Source organism: Marmota marmota, unplaced genomic scaffold, assembly GCF_001458135.2.
Source record: "Marmota marmota marmota unplaced genomic scaffold, marMar, whole genome shotgun sequence".
Taxonomy (NCBI): Eukaryota; Metazoa; Chordata; class Mammalia; order Rodentia; family Sciuridae; genus Marmota; species Marmota marmota.
This window is the reverse complement of record NW_026000170.1, coordinates 6,306,461-6,320,546: the sequence shown is the minus strand read 5'-3', so window position 1 is coordinate 6,320,546 and position 14,086 is coordinate 6,306,461. Positions and strand designations below refer to the sequence as shown.

Below are 14,086 nucleotides of genomic sequence, written 5' to 3'. Positions count from 1 at the left end.
AAAACATGAACTATCATCAGGGACAACCCTGTTGAATTTATTCAGTTTTCCCTTTCTATTTCTTTGCTCTGCAGTTCACAATCATCACACCTTTTCTGATAGAAACTGTGTGTCCCGGGCTCCAGTCTTTTTCCCTTTTTTTCTTTTGTTTTTAGACTTTTATTCTGATTTTATGGACCTCCAAGGACTTCTTATGTTCTTCATTTTTCTTTTGGTTTTTGGTTCTGGGGATTTAACAAAGGATGTGCCCATGCTGGGAAGCACTCTACCACTGAGCCACATTCCCAGCCCTTTTTTAAAATTTTATTTTGAGACAGGGTCTTCCTGAGTTGCTCGGGCTGGCCTGGAACTGTGATCCTCCTCTCAGCCTCCAGAGTAGCTGGGATTACAGGTGTGCCCTACTAAGCCCACAATCACTTTCCTTTCTCTTTTCAATTGATATCATTGCCAACAGATTAAGTTGAGCTCTCTATAGATGTCATTTTTTTTTATTACTGTGCTAGTTTTCTCAACTGTAATTCTTATGTTTTCCAAGACTGTCCCTCTCTCAAATATTCTTCAAATAATTTTCCATTTTCCAATGTCCCTTTTATTATGGATTTAATACAACCCTCCTGTTCTGGTCCTACAGAGCAGAACAGAGCAGAAAAGCATAATACCTTCAATGTAGACTTAATTTCTCTGAATGGCATCAGATCAGGAAATGTTTTGACTGACTGTTTTATATTTCAAATCAATTTGACTTTTCTAGTATATCAAAACCTCTACACATTCATCATGATCATTGACCTATTTGTTTAGCAACTACCCTGTGCCAGGATCTATCTTAGAAACAAAGAATGAAGTACATATGAAATTAAAATCATTTGTCTAGTGTAGGAGACAGATAAGCAAATAAATTACAGTGCTTTCTGTGGAAGAGATTAGGTTGCAAATAGACTTGTTAGGACCACTTGACTCTTCTTTGGAGATGCTAGGGATGGAACCCAGGGCCTTGCAACATGCCAGGGAAGTTCTCTACCCCTGGGTTACATTTCTAGTACCCAGCTGACTCTTATTAAATATAAAAATGGATGAATCCTCTACAACCTCACAAATAATCCACTACATAATTCTTTTTTTGAATTTTGCTAGTTAGCAAAATGTTACCAAACCTATGAACTGAGAACCTACCTTATTTCCATTTCTTAAATCCAAGTAATCTTGTTCAGTCTTTCAGGACTATACATACCTTCCATAATTATCCAAAGATCACTAATATGTATTCTGTACCTTTTCTCAGTACCTGGTATGTCCTGGACTTAGAAAATTAGAAAAACCAGAGGCTCCAACTAATGTAATAACATCTGAATTCTGAACATGAGAAATGTTCATTGATGACGACAAAGTTTCAAGCTTGTCTGGAAGCCACAAAAAAATGCTTCCTCCTCATGAGGCAGAATAGACCTTGTCACTGGGACACAAAGATTCCCAGCGATTTAGTCCTCTATAAAATTAGAATGTCTTCTACATAGTTTTCTGTATCCTACTAAAACCCTCATCATCACTGTCTGCATATTTATGTTTCTTATCCCAGAAATAACACTCCCTTCTCCTGTGGACTACTTATCCACTCATCCACTTTGGGTTTCAGCTGCATGTACTGTTCTGTTATTTGTAGAGGTGCAAGTTCTGGTCTGTGTCTCCAAGAAATGAATACCCTCTTGAGAGAGAACAATAAGGAAACTCTCAAACAAAATTTAGGGTCACAGGTTTTAGTACTAAAGTCTGTCTAAAGAATCAGAGAAGAATGAAGGGATAAATTAATCTAGAAGAGAAAGAAGGGCCAGAAGGGAGTCAGTCTGTGCTCTGATTCAGAAAGAAAGACTCACCACAGGTAGGTCAGAGCACTCCAGGAGGAGGGAACAGCCTGTGCCCAGCCACAGAAGGGCAACAGAAAGGCACAACAGGGACTAGAGTAGCTGGATATTAGTGCAATCCACAGCACAGAGAATGTGTTGGGGGATGAGGGGAGACAAAGATAAGCACTGGAGCTAGGCCACTGAGGGCTTTGTATGCTAAGCTAAGTGAGTGGGGAGTCAGAAAGGGATTTAGAGAGATGGTGTTTCAGAAATCCATCTCCAGCAACAGCATGGAGGTCAGACCTTATGAGACACCAAGTAGTGCCAAAGCCTGACAGGCATAGTGACAAATTTTAAAGCACAGCAGAACTATCTACTCTAATCCCCTTCTCAGACATGCCAAAGCATAAGCACCTGAGACCTGGTATGTCTTCTTTACTCTCAGTGCACAGTTGAAATCTCTGGAACAATATAGAATTGATACTGCAGTATGAAGCTCAGCTCTGGACCTAGTGAACAGACCACATCCTTTAAGCATAGGGAAGAGAATAACCAACTGGCAATATTAACCTTAAATATTATTAATTAATATTAATATTAAATGCCTGACCCTTTGAAGTTGACAATGTAATTTAGAAGCAGAGACACTCTCAAAGGTGAATGGGGAGTTTTGAAGGATTAGGCCGGCATGACTACACCCAGCGCCCTCTCTCCCAGGCAAGTTGAGAAGGATGGCTCCTTAATCATAGTGGCATATCCTGGAAAGCTGAATGCCTGTGCTTTCTCTGAGTTGCCTTCCTTCAACCGAGTGTTTTCGTGTTTTGTTTACGTCTGTGTAACTTCCAGAAGCTTTCTGACTGACATTGCCCTTTTGAATTATATTGTCCAGAATCTGACTTGTAAACATGGAGACAGAAGCGATCTGCTGATGGCTAGTCCAGCTATATATGGAACAGAAGAAATTCAAACCCATGTCTGTCTGTCTTCAAAGACAACAGTCATGCCATCCTCCTTTGGGCTGGAGTCAGATCTGCAAGTAAAAACCATGGGTTCCAGGGACAGGGGCCATTCGGGTCACTATATAAGACCACCAGGATACTCACATGCACTTCTCTCTTCACCATTTAGAGCCTGAACTGAGGTACAACCAGTTCCCCTCCATATTGCTTTTCTTAACCTGAAGTGCCCAGCCCTTTGGGATATGCTGATAGATGTCAAGTCACAGGATGCTCAGGATTATTTAAAGGTATAGTATAGAGAAGAGAAGTAAATTATTCAGTAATGTGAAATGGTTTGTGTACATAGAAATAAATGTAGACACATGATGGTACTGAAGGAAGCGTTAACATAATATTTTAAGATAAAACACTAGATCCCAGAAGCAATTTACCAAGTTGGCAGCTTGAGGCTAAGCCCCTAGACTCTCAGAATATTCCTTCTTTCTCCACTCACTTTAATGACAGTTCATTGGAAAAGATGGTATTGCATTTTAACATGAAATAGAATAAATATATTTCCAGTATTGGAATTTTGGAAGAGAACACAGTACAAAGAAATAACACCTATTTCCAGATAAATCAGGTTGGCTGCAAGAAAAAAAAAAACAATTATTGGCAGTCAATTATTATTATTTTTTGGATGATAACATGCTGTCCCTTAAAAGAAAATCACATGTTTTCCTTAGAAATTATTTTACAAAGAACTATAGGTAAATCTTTACGCCAATGTGGAAAACAGCTTGAATGAGTGATTATTTTGAATTATCTAAAGCAGGGGTTGGCAAACCAAAGCCTGCTTGTCAAATCCAGCCCACTGCCTGTTTTTGTATGATCCCACAAACTAAGATTGATTTTACATTTTTAAATAGTTAGGGGGAAAATTTAAAGAAGAATACTGTTTTGTGACAGTGAAAATTACATGTAATTTGGTCCTCAAATAAAAAGTTATTTGAGCACAGCCAGGCTCATTGATTTTACATATAGTCTGTGACTGCTTTTGCACTGACAACGGTATTGAACACTTGTGACAGAGACCATGTGGCTCACAAAGTCTAAAATACATACTATCTGATATTTTACAGAGAAAAAAAAATGCCAACACCAAACCTAAAGCTTCACATCAAGTGATTTACATAGTTCCTCCAATGTGTGGTTGATGAAAATTTTGGAATGATTTGTAATTGACATTCTAATTTACATCTCCAGAAGTGGCTACCATGCAAAGGTCTGAGAGCAGATGGTTTACTTAAGTCAGGAACATTTTCTACACTGTACTGTCATTTACACAACCATTTTGCTCGGTAGTATTTTTTTTTCTTAGTAATTTCATCTCAGGCCTTATTTATGCCCCCTCTCTAGTCCTACATGAACCTGTTCCTGTCACTTTGAGTGAGTTATGAGTCACTTTCAAGAGGACTTCAGGACCTATATGATCTCACATTTGGTCTCCTCTGATACCCTATACCCAATTAGTAATAATTTGTCTTCTCAAACAGATAAAGGAAAAAAAAAAAGAAGAAGAAGAAAAAGAAAGAAAGAAAAAGAAAACAGAATACCTTTCCTTCCCTGCCAGGCTGAGTCCTGAGGTTGAATTCCTAAACTCTCTTTCCACATCAGCCTGTTAGAACTTCAAAATTAAATGCATTTCAATGGGAACATGTTTTGAACCAATGCTACTAGAAAGTAGGTTTACCACCAAGAAGTGGAGCTCTAAAGCCTACCAGAGATGCTTTTACTTCCTCCTAGAGAGAACCCAGTTCTATTAAAATATTCAAAGCACATTCAAAACCAACCTACCAATGTTCACTTTTCAGAAACAAGAAGTGAAGTATTCATTTAAATATGAGAGCGTCCTTACATAACATGGTCTCTGAACAATCACCATGCCATTATTTTGATTTCCAGCAACCAGAGGTTAATATGTTCAGTATGACTGGCTGCAAAGGAAAGAACTAGAATACATTATCAACTGTGCATCTAGAAGGTAGTTTATGCATTTCTTTTTGTTTTTCAGGCTTAATACATCAAATCCTAGAGTTTAATGATGGTTTATCATTTCTGATTGCCAATCATTAAAATGAACTGATTTTTACTTTTCTCCGAAGATTTCCATCATATGTGGCTTATAAACCCCCTGGATTATATCCCCTGTCCTTGAGAAAGCAGTAATTTTGAGCTTCATTATGAACACGATTTAAAAGATTTCTACAGGAAACTTATGGAAACGAACTATAGAAGCATCCACCTCAAGGGCATACAACTTGCAGAATGTTGCCACCTCATTCAAATGGGAAATCTGACCAGCATAAAATTATTAAGTACGAGTCACAAAGGCACATGTAAAGACAGAAATTAATGCAGTTCTCTGGTGTCCTGGACTCCAAATCCTATAACCAACTCTGCAAAAATGTCCCCCAAAGAAAAACAAACAAACCCAAAATATGCGTCTTGCAAAGAAAATGAATAATGAGCCATGCAAGTGTGTGTATGTGTGAGACAGTGTGTGTGTGTGTGTGTGTGTATGTAGGAGTAATGGCGCCTCCTCACTCCTACTTTATTCCACTAAGATACGTGGATTTAATGGTTGATTTATTTTAAATTCCTTCTATCCATCTTCGGCAGGCATTTGTATGGATTCAAACTGGAACTTAGTTCTCTGACTACAAACTGGGATTTATTTAGTTATCTGGGGTCAGTGGACATGTAACATGCTTTTATAAACTGATATTGAGCAGGGAAGAAACTGCGTTCAAATAGAAGTTGAATAATAATAAGCTGAGCTCAGAGGTGGCTATCTGAGCCTCCTGCTCATTTTGCTTGGCCAAGTGGAAAACAGCACTGATTTTAACTCTTTGCCTAGCCTCAACTTCACGGTGAACCTTACATACGCAGTCACAGCTAAGATGGGAACATTTCCCTTTCTCTTAGAACTCTAATCTATCCCACTAAATTGAGAGCACCTGCCCTGAAAGTAACTCCAACAAAACTAATAAATAAGGTACTTAGGGAATCTTCCCCACTCAAATACAGGTGCTAAGCATCAGACACACCCTATTATCAGGCAGTTGGAACTGGGGGTGGGGGAGATCTGTTTTGGTAAATGTATGTATTAATGGAATAAAATAGGCTTCAAGGAAGAGAGCCCCAATTTATAACCCTGTGCTGTATCCATGGAAGGTAAAGCTATCTCTTGATAACTCAGTTTTTGACTATTGTCCAAAATCGAATTTGTTCATCAGTAGAGGATTGCTGCTATTTTTAATGCAGTAACTGGAAAAACCATCAATAAAGAATAGAATTCCAACTACTTGCCTTCTCCACTGAAACTGATGTATTCAAATAATTTCCTGAGCTTTCAGGCAATTAAAGTCATCACAAATAAAAATTTGGTTGTTCAAAGAGTAAGAATGTCTATGTAATAAAAATTAGCACAACTAAAGTTTGAAAAGATCAACAGCCAAAGTAAAAATATTTCAAAAATAACAAGTGGTATCAGTTTTACAGGGAACTCTGACAGATATATAGAAGACCTTAGTTTGCCATTCAAGAGAACAAGGTTGTTGGGAAGCTCATCTCATACAATGCATGAACGTCTCGACACATGCTAGCTTAAGATTCATAAGGAAAACATCAATATCCAATAGAGGGTTAAATAAATTATACTCCATAGATTTGACTTAATAAACTTTTGGACTTTTAAAAAGTATAAGAACTATCTGTGTGGATATGAGATTTTCAAAATGCTTTGTTAGAAAAAAACAAACCAGCAGTTAATAGAATATGGAATTCTGGATTAGATCTTGGATTAGAGAAGAAACATTAATGGAAAACCTGGGAAAATAAAGAAAATTATAGAAATTATGTAATAGTAAAGTGCTAATTGTAGGAAGCAGGTATGCCCTACTCTGAGTTACTCTGTTTTATAAAGCAGTATTTTGTCGTGAGTTACTCCATTTTTAATGTAAGTGCCAAGGTAGAATGACTTTACATATTGTTTGTACAAGTAAACAACCACCATCTGCCCAGAACCACCATAAGGTACAAATTGATAAATAATTTATTTGAGCCAATAAAAAATTAACTTATCAAATTAAGTCAGGAACACATGGACACTTGGGCATGTCAAATCATATCAGAAACACCAGACACACAAGTTTACCATTCTCACCTGATTACATCACCTAGGACCCATAAAAGGAGGACTGAATATGGCAGCTCATTGGCCCACTACCTGACCATGCTACCAGAACTTTACAGAGGAAAAATTCCCCAGGCTTCAGCTCAGGTGGCTTCTCTTGCCAGTGACCACACACAGCCCACTTCTCTGTCATCTTGTATTGACTCATTTGCAATTGCATCTGCTCTCTGCCTTTGCTTTTGGTAAGGCCACTTGAAACCCTGTGGATGCCTTAAACTTTCTTTCTCTTTCTGCACCCAATATACATCATGGTGTGAAGTGCATTGTGCTACTTGAGTGTATAGATATTATTAATTGAGACCGGAATGGAATAAAAAAACTTGTGATTGTCCTGCTCACAGCTACTAAATGAACCATGAGTACCTGGTGAATTAAAGTCAATAAAATTGATGCAGCTTGTGAATTTATTGCTATTCAATTAATGCTGACATTGTGGAGAGACACAATCATGTTTGGTCTATGTTAATGGCATAGATTGCTCACGACACCAATGTTAACTTCGTAGTTTTGGTAAATGTACGAGATAGATTTAATGCTTCTATTAAAAAATAACTGGAGGAAGGAAAATTAGAATTTCTTCGCTATTTTTGCAACTTTATGTAAATCTAAAATCATTAAAAAATAAAAAGTTTTACAGAAAGCAAATGACAAAACAATACAAATAAAGTTTACATGAAAATTAATAGTATTTACATATATAAGCAGGAAAAACTTCTGGAAATATGTACTCCAAACTCTTTAAAATGGTCATTTCAAGATTGTAGATTACATAACATTGAGCTTTCAATCATTCTATTTTGAAAATTTTTCTGTCATATTGAATTTTTAATAATGCACGTGTGCTAATTTTATAATAAGAAACACACCATGCAAAAAATGTATTTCCATGGCTAGTATTGTTCCTATCTAGTAGAAAACTCTGAAGCTTAGAGAAATCACAGGGCTGTTAAGTAGTGAAACAAAGCAAGATTTGAACATTAGCCCTAATTGCATAGTCAGAACTCTTAGCCAATATAGGATACTGTCTTCTAGACCCTAAGCTCCATGTGTCAAGGATGGTATTTTATTTATGGCAGTGTTCCCCACAATGTCTGATGCAGCACTTAGCGTGTCCTAAGCAATCGATACATGTCTATCAACTGCAATTGAATTCCAGTATGAATTCTGTTTCTAACACAAATGTAATGGACTTTCCATTTATAAGAGTCTAACTATGTACAGCTGATTTCTAATATGCTTCTTGATTGCACTTAGGAACAAATGCATCTTTACAGAGTCTGAGGGTATAATTAGGAGCTAGAAAAAGAATGGAACTGAATTCAACATGAATAATGCCACACAGACATACAAAAAAAAATAGTAAAATGAACAGCCAAACTTCTAAAGCTTAACTTGCTTTGAAAAAGACCCTCATGAAGCTCAAGACAAAACACCATTAAAACATCCAAAACCACTGCTCTAAATAATAGATAATGATTGAGCATACATGGGTTGCTGTATGTTTAAATTGCTTTTATCTAATTCTGTGAATGTAGAAAATGTCCTGGCTATGTTTTGTTTTGTTGGTTTTAGTTGTTTTCAGTTCATTGGCTAAGGCACCAATATGTCTCAAATTTTTTATTGGAAAATATTTATTAAAACTAAAGGTTAAAACCTTGCTTTATTTCTGACTCTCCGGAAACACATATGGATTATGTCACAATACTGTGGCATCTTGAAATTTGAAAAATGTTATTACTTAAATGGACCATCTGACCTTTTCATTCATTATTCCCATTCACAAGATGTTGAATCAGGGGGGAAGTCCTGGTTCCAGGCTCCCGGGTGAATAAAACTGGACCCCTAAATGGAGTCTCAAATCATTAGGAATGCAAACGAAACGAGAGGTTCAGAGAAACTCCCATGGAATATCAGATGGGTAATTCTTAAAAGGGTCTAGGCAGGAGAAAGCGTATTTTTTTTTCTCTCCTGGCAAAGGATACTGATTATAGTTGGGTCAAGAGGATAAACGATATCATTTACTTACCGAAAATAAACATTTTGATAAAATATTCCTGGGGAATTTCACAAAAGCTAATTTGAAAGTAGATGAAAATAAGAACAGAATTTATATACAGATTTCTTGTCTGTTCTAAGAACTTGAAAAAATACACACAGATATCCACGTAGATAGCCATAAAATGTTCTGAAAAAATGGATCTGGGATTCTGAAAATTTTCTGCCTTTGTATTGCACATATGTACATTATCACAGAACAATGAGTTCCATGCTTATGATCTGGTATAAAAATGGTATTTCCCTTTATCTTTCCTGCAGTGATTTCCAGGGTTTCTGTTCTACTCCTATCCACCTCCCCACTTCCTCCCATTCCTGTCAATGGACTAGATAAATCAAAAGGTGTTTCCTGACCCTTGATGCATCAGGGGTTCAAGCATGTTGCTTTTCAGTCTAACTGTGCTAAGAATCATCTATTATTACTATTGTGAGGGAACTAGTAAAGCTTCTCTTTGTTCTTCCTCTTCTCTGCTTTCATTTACATTCTGCACATACTCACTATTTGCCAGCTCTCTGAGCCACACCCACCTTGCAGCAGGTCCTATACTACCCGCACTTATCTACTGTTCTTTTATGGAGTATCTGCTTCATGTCTGCACTATAACTGATAGTTATAAAACTGGATCACAAATCTTGCTTGAGGTATATTGACCACAAATGCATTCAGAATTCCAGACTTGAGGGAGCATATTACGTCCAAAAGACTTAAAGTCCACATACTACAGTGATACAGGCACATCAATGTTTATAGCAAGCAGCACAATTCACAATAGCCAAGCTAGATGCCCTTCACCAGATGAATGGATAAAGAAAATGTGGTATGTATACAGAATGGAATATTACTCAGCCTTAATGAAGAATGAAGTGATGGCCTTTGCCAGTAAGTTTATGGAACTGGAGACTATCATGCTGACTGGAATAAGCCAGTTTACCCAAAGCTCAAGTGTTTTCTCTGATATGTGAAAGATAATCCAAAATAAGGAGTGGGGGGAGATAAATGAAAAAAAGCAAGAAGGAATTTCATCAAAATTGAGGAAAGATCAACATAGTAGATGAGGAAGACTTAATCTGAGGAGGAGGAAGAATGAATCTGACCAAACTCTGTAGGTGCATGAATGGATGTGGCATGGTGGGTCCCTGCATTGGGTGCCTTCACAGAACACTAGTTAAAATAAATAAATAAACTGTGAATGGCTTGAAGAGAGCTTGGTGGAGTGGAGGAAGGGGAAGGTTTCCAAGGGCGAGGATGTCCTGGGGACTGAATTATAGCAGGATGTATTCTATGCTTTTGTGATTATATGAGGGTGTATCCTGATGCTGTATATAACTGAAAAGAATTTAAAAATAAGAAAAAAAAAGAGGAAAAAAACTGAAAAATAAACCTTTGCTTTTCTATATATTTCTGGGTGGTTCCTCACACTTTGGTGATATTTTATTTACAGCCATAACATGGGATAATTTCATTAATGAACATTCTCCAATGGCTTCTTTTATAGCCCAGAGAACACCATCTCAAAACAGTCTGTATTATTTTTCCTTCAAGCAGCTACTTTGCATTTACCCACAATGAAGTTTATTTCTTTCCTCCTTTTTGATTAATGGTTGTGGTTTTTTACTGGTCTCCTTAGTTAATTTATACACTTAATTATAAATGCAAAAATCTCTGGAGACGAGATTCTCCATTTGAAAATCTTGTGCTTCATTGCCTCCTGCCTCCGGGACAGGAACTCTGACTACATTTCAATGCCCAACATCATGCCAGATACACAGTAGAAATTAAGTGTATTGAATTAAATAAATTGAATCATGCAATTAAAAAATATCACCTCCAGTATGGACCTGTGCTTCTTTGCTGCTGTGACTAAAAGACTTGACAAGAATAATTTTAGGGTAGGATTAGTTTATTTAGAGGCTCACAGTTTCAGAGGTCTTAGTCCACAGAAGGCCAGCTCCATTCCTTGGGGCTCAGTGAGGCAGAACATCATGGCAGAAGAGTGTGTTGGAGGGAAGCAGCTCACATGATGATCAGAAAACAGAAAGAAACTCCACTCACCAGAAACAAAATATATACCCCAAAGGCACACCCCCAGGGACCCATATCCTCCAGCCACTCTCTATATGCCCTCAGTTACCACTCAGTTACTCCTATCAGGGGATTCATTCATTGATTGGGTTAAGGCTCTCATAACCCAATCATTTGTCCTCTAAACCTTCTTGCATATGAGCTTTTGAGGGACACTTCACATCCAAATCATAACAGGAACTGAATGTTGTTTACTGTCTATCTACCACAAAGAAACTACTTTTATTAAAATTATGAAAATGTTTACACACAAATACACAGAGAAAACAACTCACATTATTCTTTGGATGGAAAAAAAGGAGGCTTATAATAACATAATTAAAATATATAAAATACTGAAGGGTATGAATAAAAATGTATTTTCTGATCTGTTGTTTGAGAATAGAAGAAATAAGGTAGAAGATAAGAGACTTGATTCCTGAGATGTCATTTTAGGATGGATGCAGGAAAGAACAGTTTCAGTATATCTAGAGCTCAGTTCTAGTCCTCCCTGAGACCCTAATGACACTGCATTGCCATATACCAGTTGGCAAAGGTAGCCCTGCCTCAGCCTCAGAGAAATAAAATTAGAAATATTTCAGGAATAATAGGCAAAAAAGAGGATCTATATAGTGTTCATAAAATCATAAAATCAAGTTCAAGGGCAGGACAGATAATGTAAATGAAAGAAATGAGCTTAAATCTTGGAGATCCAACAGTGAATGGTGAGTAAGGTGGAGAACAAGCTGAACAGCAGGTGCCTACTCTGAAGTGGACACCACTTGGCAACAAGTGGTTGACGTGGAGGAAGACAGCTGGCTGTCACCAGGTCTTTGTGTGTTTTTCAGCTGTCAGGTTCCATATTTATATGTTAAAGAAACTCCTTATTTTTAAATGTTGGCAACTAAATGTAAGAAATAAAAGCAAAAAGCCTCATGCAGACCAACATTGTAGAGTCAAAAAAATAAATAAATAACCCTTCTAGCTGAAGGTAGCCACTGGCTGCCAGTTGGACCAGTAACCATCCCTCCTGGGGAAGGGTTAAAAAACAACAGCCTTTGGAATAAAGCCAGCCCTCTTTTTAAAAAAACACATTTTTTCTTGGAACACAGCCATTCCCATTCATTTATGTATTGTCTATAGCTGCTTCTGTATTACATTGACAAAGTTAAGTAGTTGTGACAGAGACTGTCTTGTCCACAATGCCTAAAATATTTACAATAGGCCCTTTGCAGAAAGTTAGCTGACTCCCGCTATAAATATTTCTTTTCCAGTCACCACCTAACAGTGCCAGGAACTGTAGTCCTGTAATTACCATGTATGGCAAAAGAGAATTTCTGAATTAGGGCTTCCTCACTGAAAGGGCTACAAGGAGTCCACTCGCAGCCACCTAAGTTTCAAGGTGCTCCTGGGTGAAAATTCTGACCCAGACTGACATCTACTATACTTGTTAAAAAAATAAATAAATAAAAGCTTTAGGGGCTGGTGAAATAGCTCAGTTGGTAGAGTGCTTGCCTTGTATGTACTAAGCCCTGGGTTCAATTCCCAGCACCACCAAAAAGGGGGAAAAAAAGAAGTAAGAGCTGATTGATCAAAATAAGGAAAGTGTATTGCTTTTATTTCTAAAGAATATTATTTGACTGAATTAAATTAAGAAAAGATCTTGGGAAGTCTAAGTCTTAATATTTTTATATGTTGTTATCATAGCAAATAAAAGCTACATATTGGGAATAATATCCTCAATGCAGCTATCCAAACGTTGTTTTCTATCAGACATATGCTTCAGAAATTAGTTTTTAAAATTTTTTTTCCCTCACAACAAATAGATACTTGTCTACCACTTGGATCTGCAAAAGGCAAGAAGTCCTTGTATAGTACTATTTTTCTTTTTCTTATTTAGTTTTTATTTCGTCATACAACCTGCAGGCTAAACAGGAGGGCTTTTAAACCTAGATCCATAATTATAGCCCTTGATTCACAGAAGCTATGAAGCAGAGGCTCAATTACTTTGTCATCATTAATAATGGGCTCCTTGTTGTGTCTATTTGAAATAGTATGCTGTCTCTCCACCAGGAAGTAGAAAAAGGGGGAAATCTCTGAGGACCTTAGGTTCATTGGGGATAACAGGAAGGTCAAACTTAACATCCTTCTAGCTCCTGTCCAGGGCATCTTTACCAGTCAGTTACACCACTTAGTATGAAGTACTATAATTGGAATGATTAGGCACTTCTGTTAAAATGAACACTCTTAATAATAATGCCTATTACTTACTGGGACTTTATCAGGTGCCAAACACTTTTAAGTTCCTAACAGAAGCATTTAATTTCTTCTTCAACAACAACCCTATGTAGCAGGTACGATTATTATCTCCATTTTACAAATGAGGAACTTGGAAACACAATGTTAAGTAAAAGCACATAATATCCCAAAGAAATATAAAGTGACATACTTGTCCCCTGGCTTCTCTTCCAGTAGACACTTAAACATGATTAGACTATAAGGAAGCATAAAGGAACAGAGATGATGTTCACATCTCCACTTCTATCTTGGACTAATTTAGCTACATAATTATTTTCATTTTTGCAGGCTGTTAGAATATGATTTGGCATTTTACCTAAATCCAGTTAAGTTAGTAATGAAAAGGAACATCAAGGTAATCCAATGCAGCTCAGTTTTGAACTCATTAGTGGCTTGGATGGACATTGCATTTTTGCCTGAAAAATTTACAAGTGGCACAAAAGATATTCACATTCAGAGCTAAGAAATGTGTGTGTGTCATCCATCTGCTTGAACATAAATAAATTCCTGGGTGTGGAATTCCTGGAACCCATGTATTTATCATAGCTATCTTATCAAAGTGTTTTCCTACATATGATTTCTCTAGGAATAGACAGAGAGTCCTTTTATGCCCACTAGGTAGACAGGAAAATGA

General features: G+C 37.1%; 1 protein-coding gene across 4 annotated transcripts in view; it reads right to left on the bottom strand.

The window, feature by feature from the left end:
• Positions 1-14,086, bottom strand: part of Ctnna2 (catenin alpha 2) — a 992,415-nt gene that overhangs the window by 149,295 nt on the left and 829,034 nt on the right. The window lies entirely within an intron of this gene.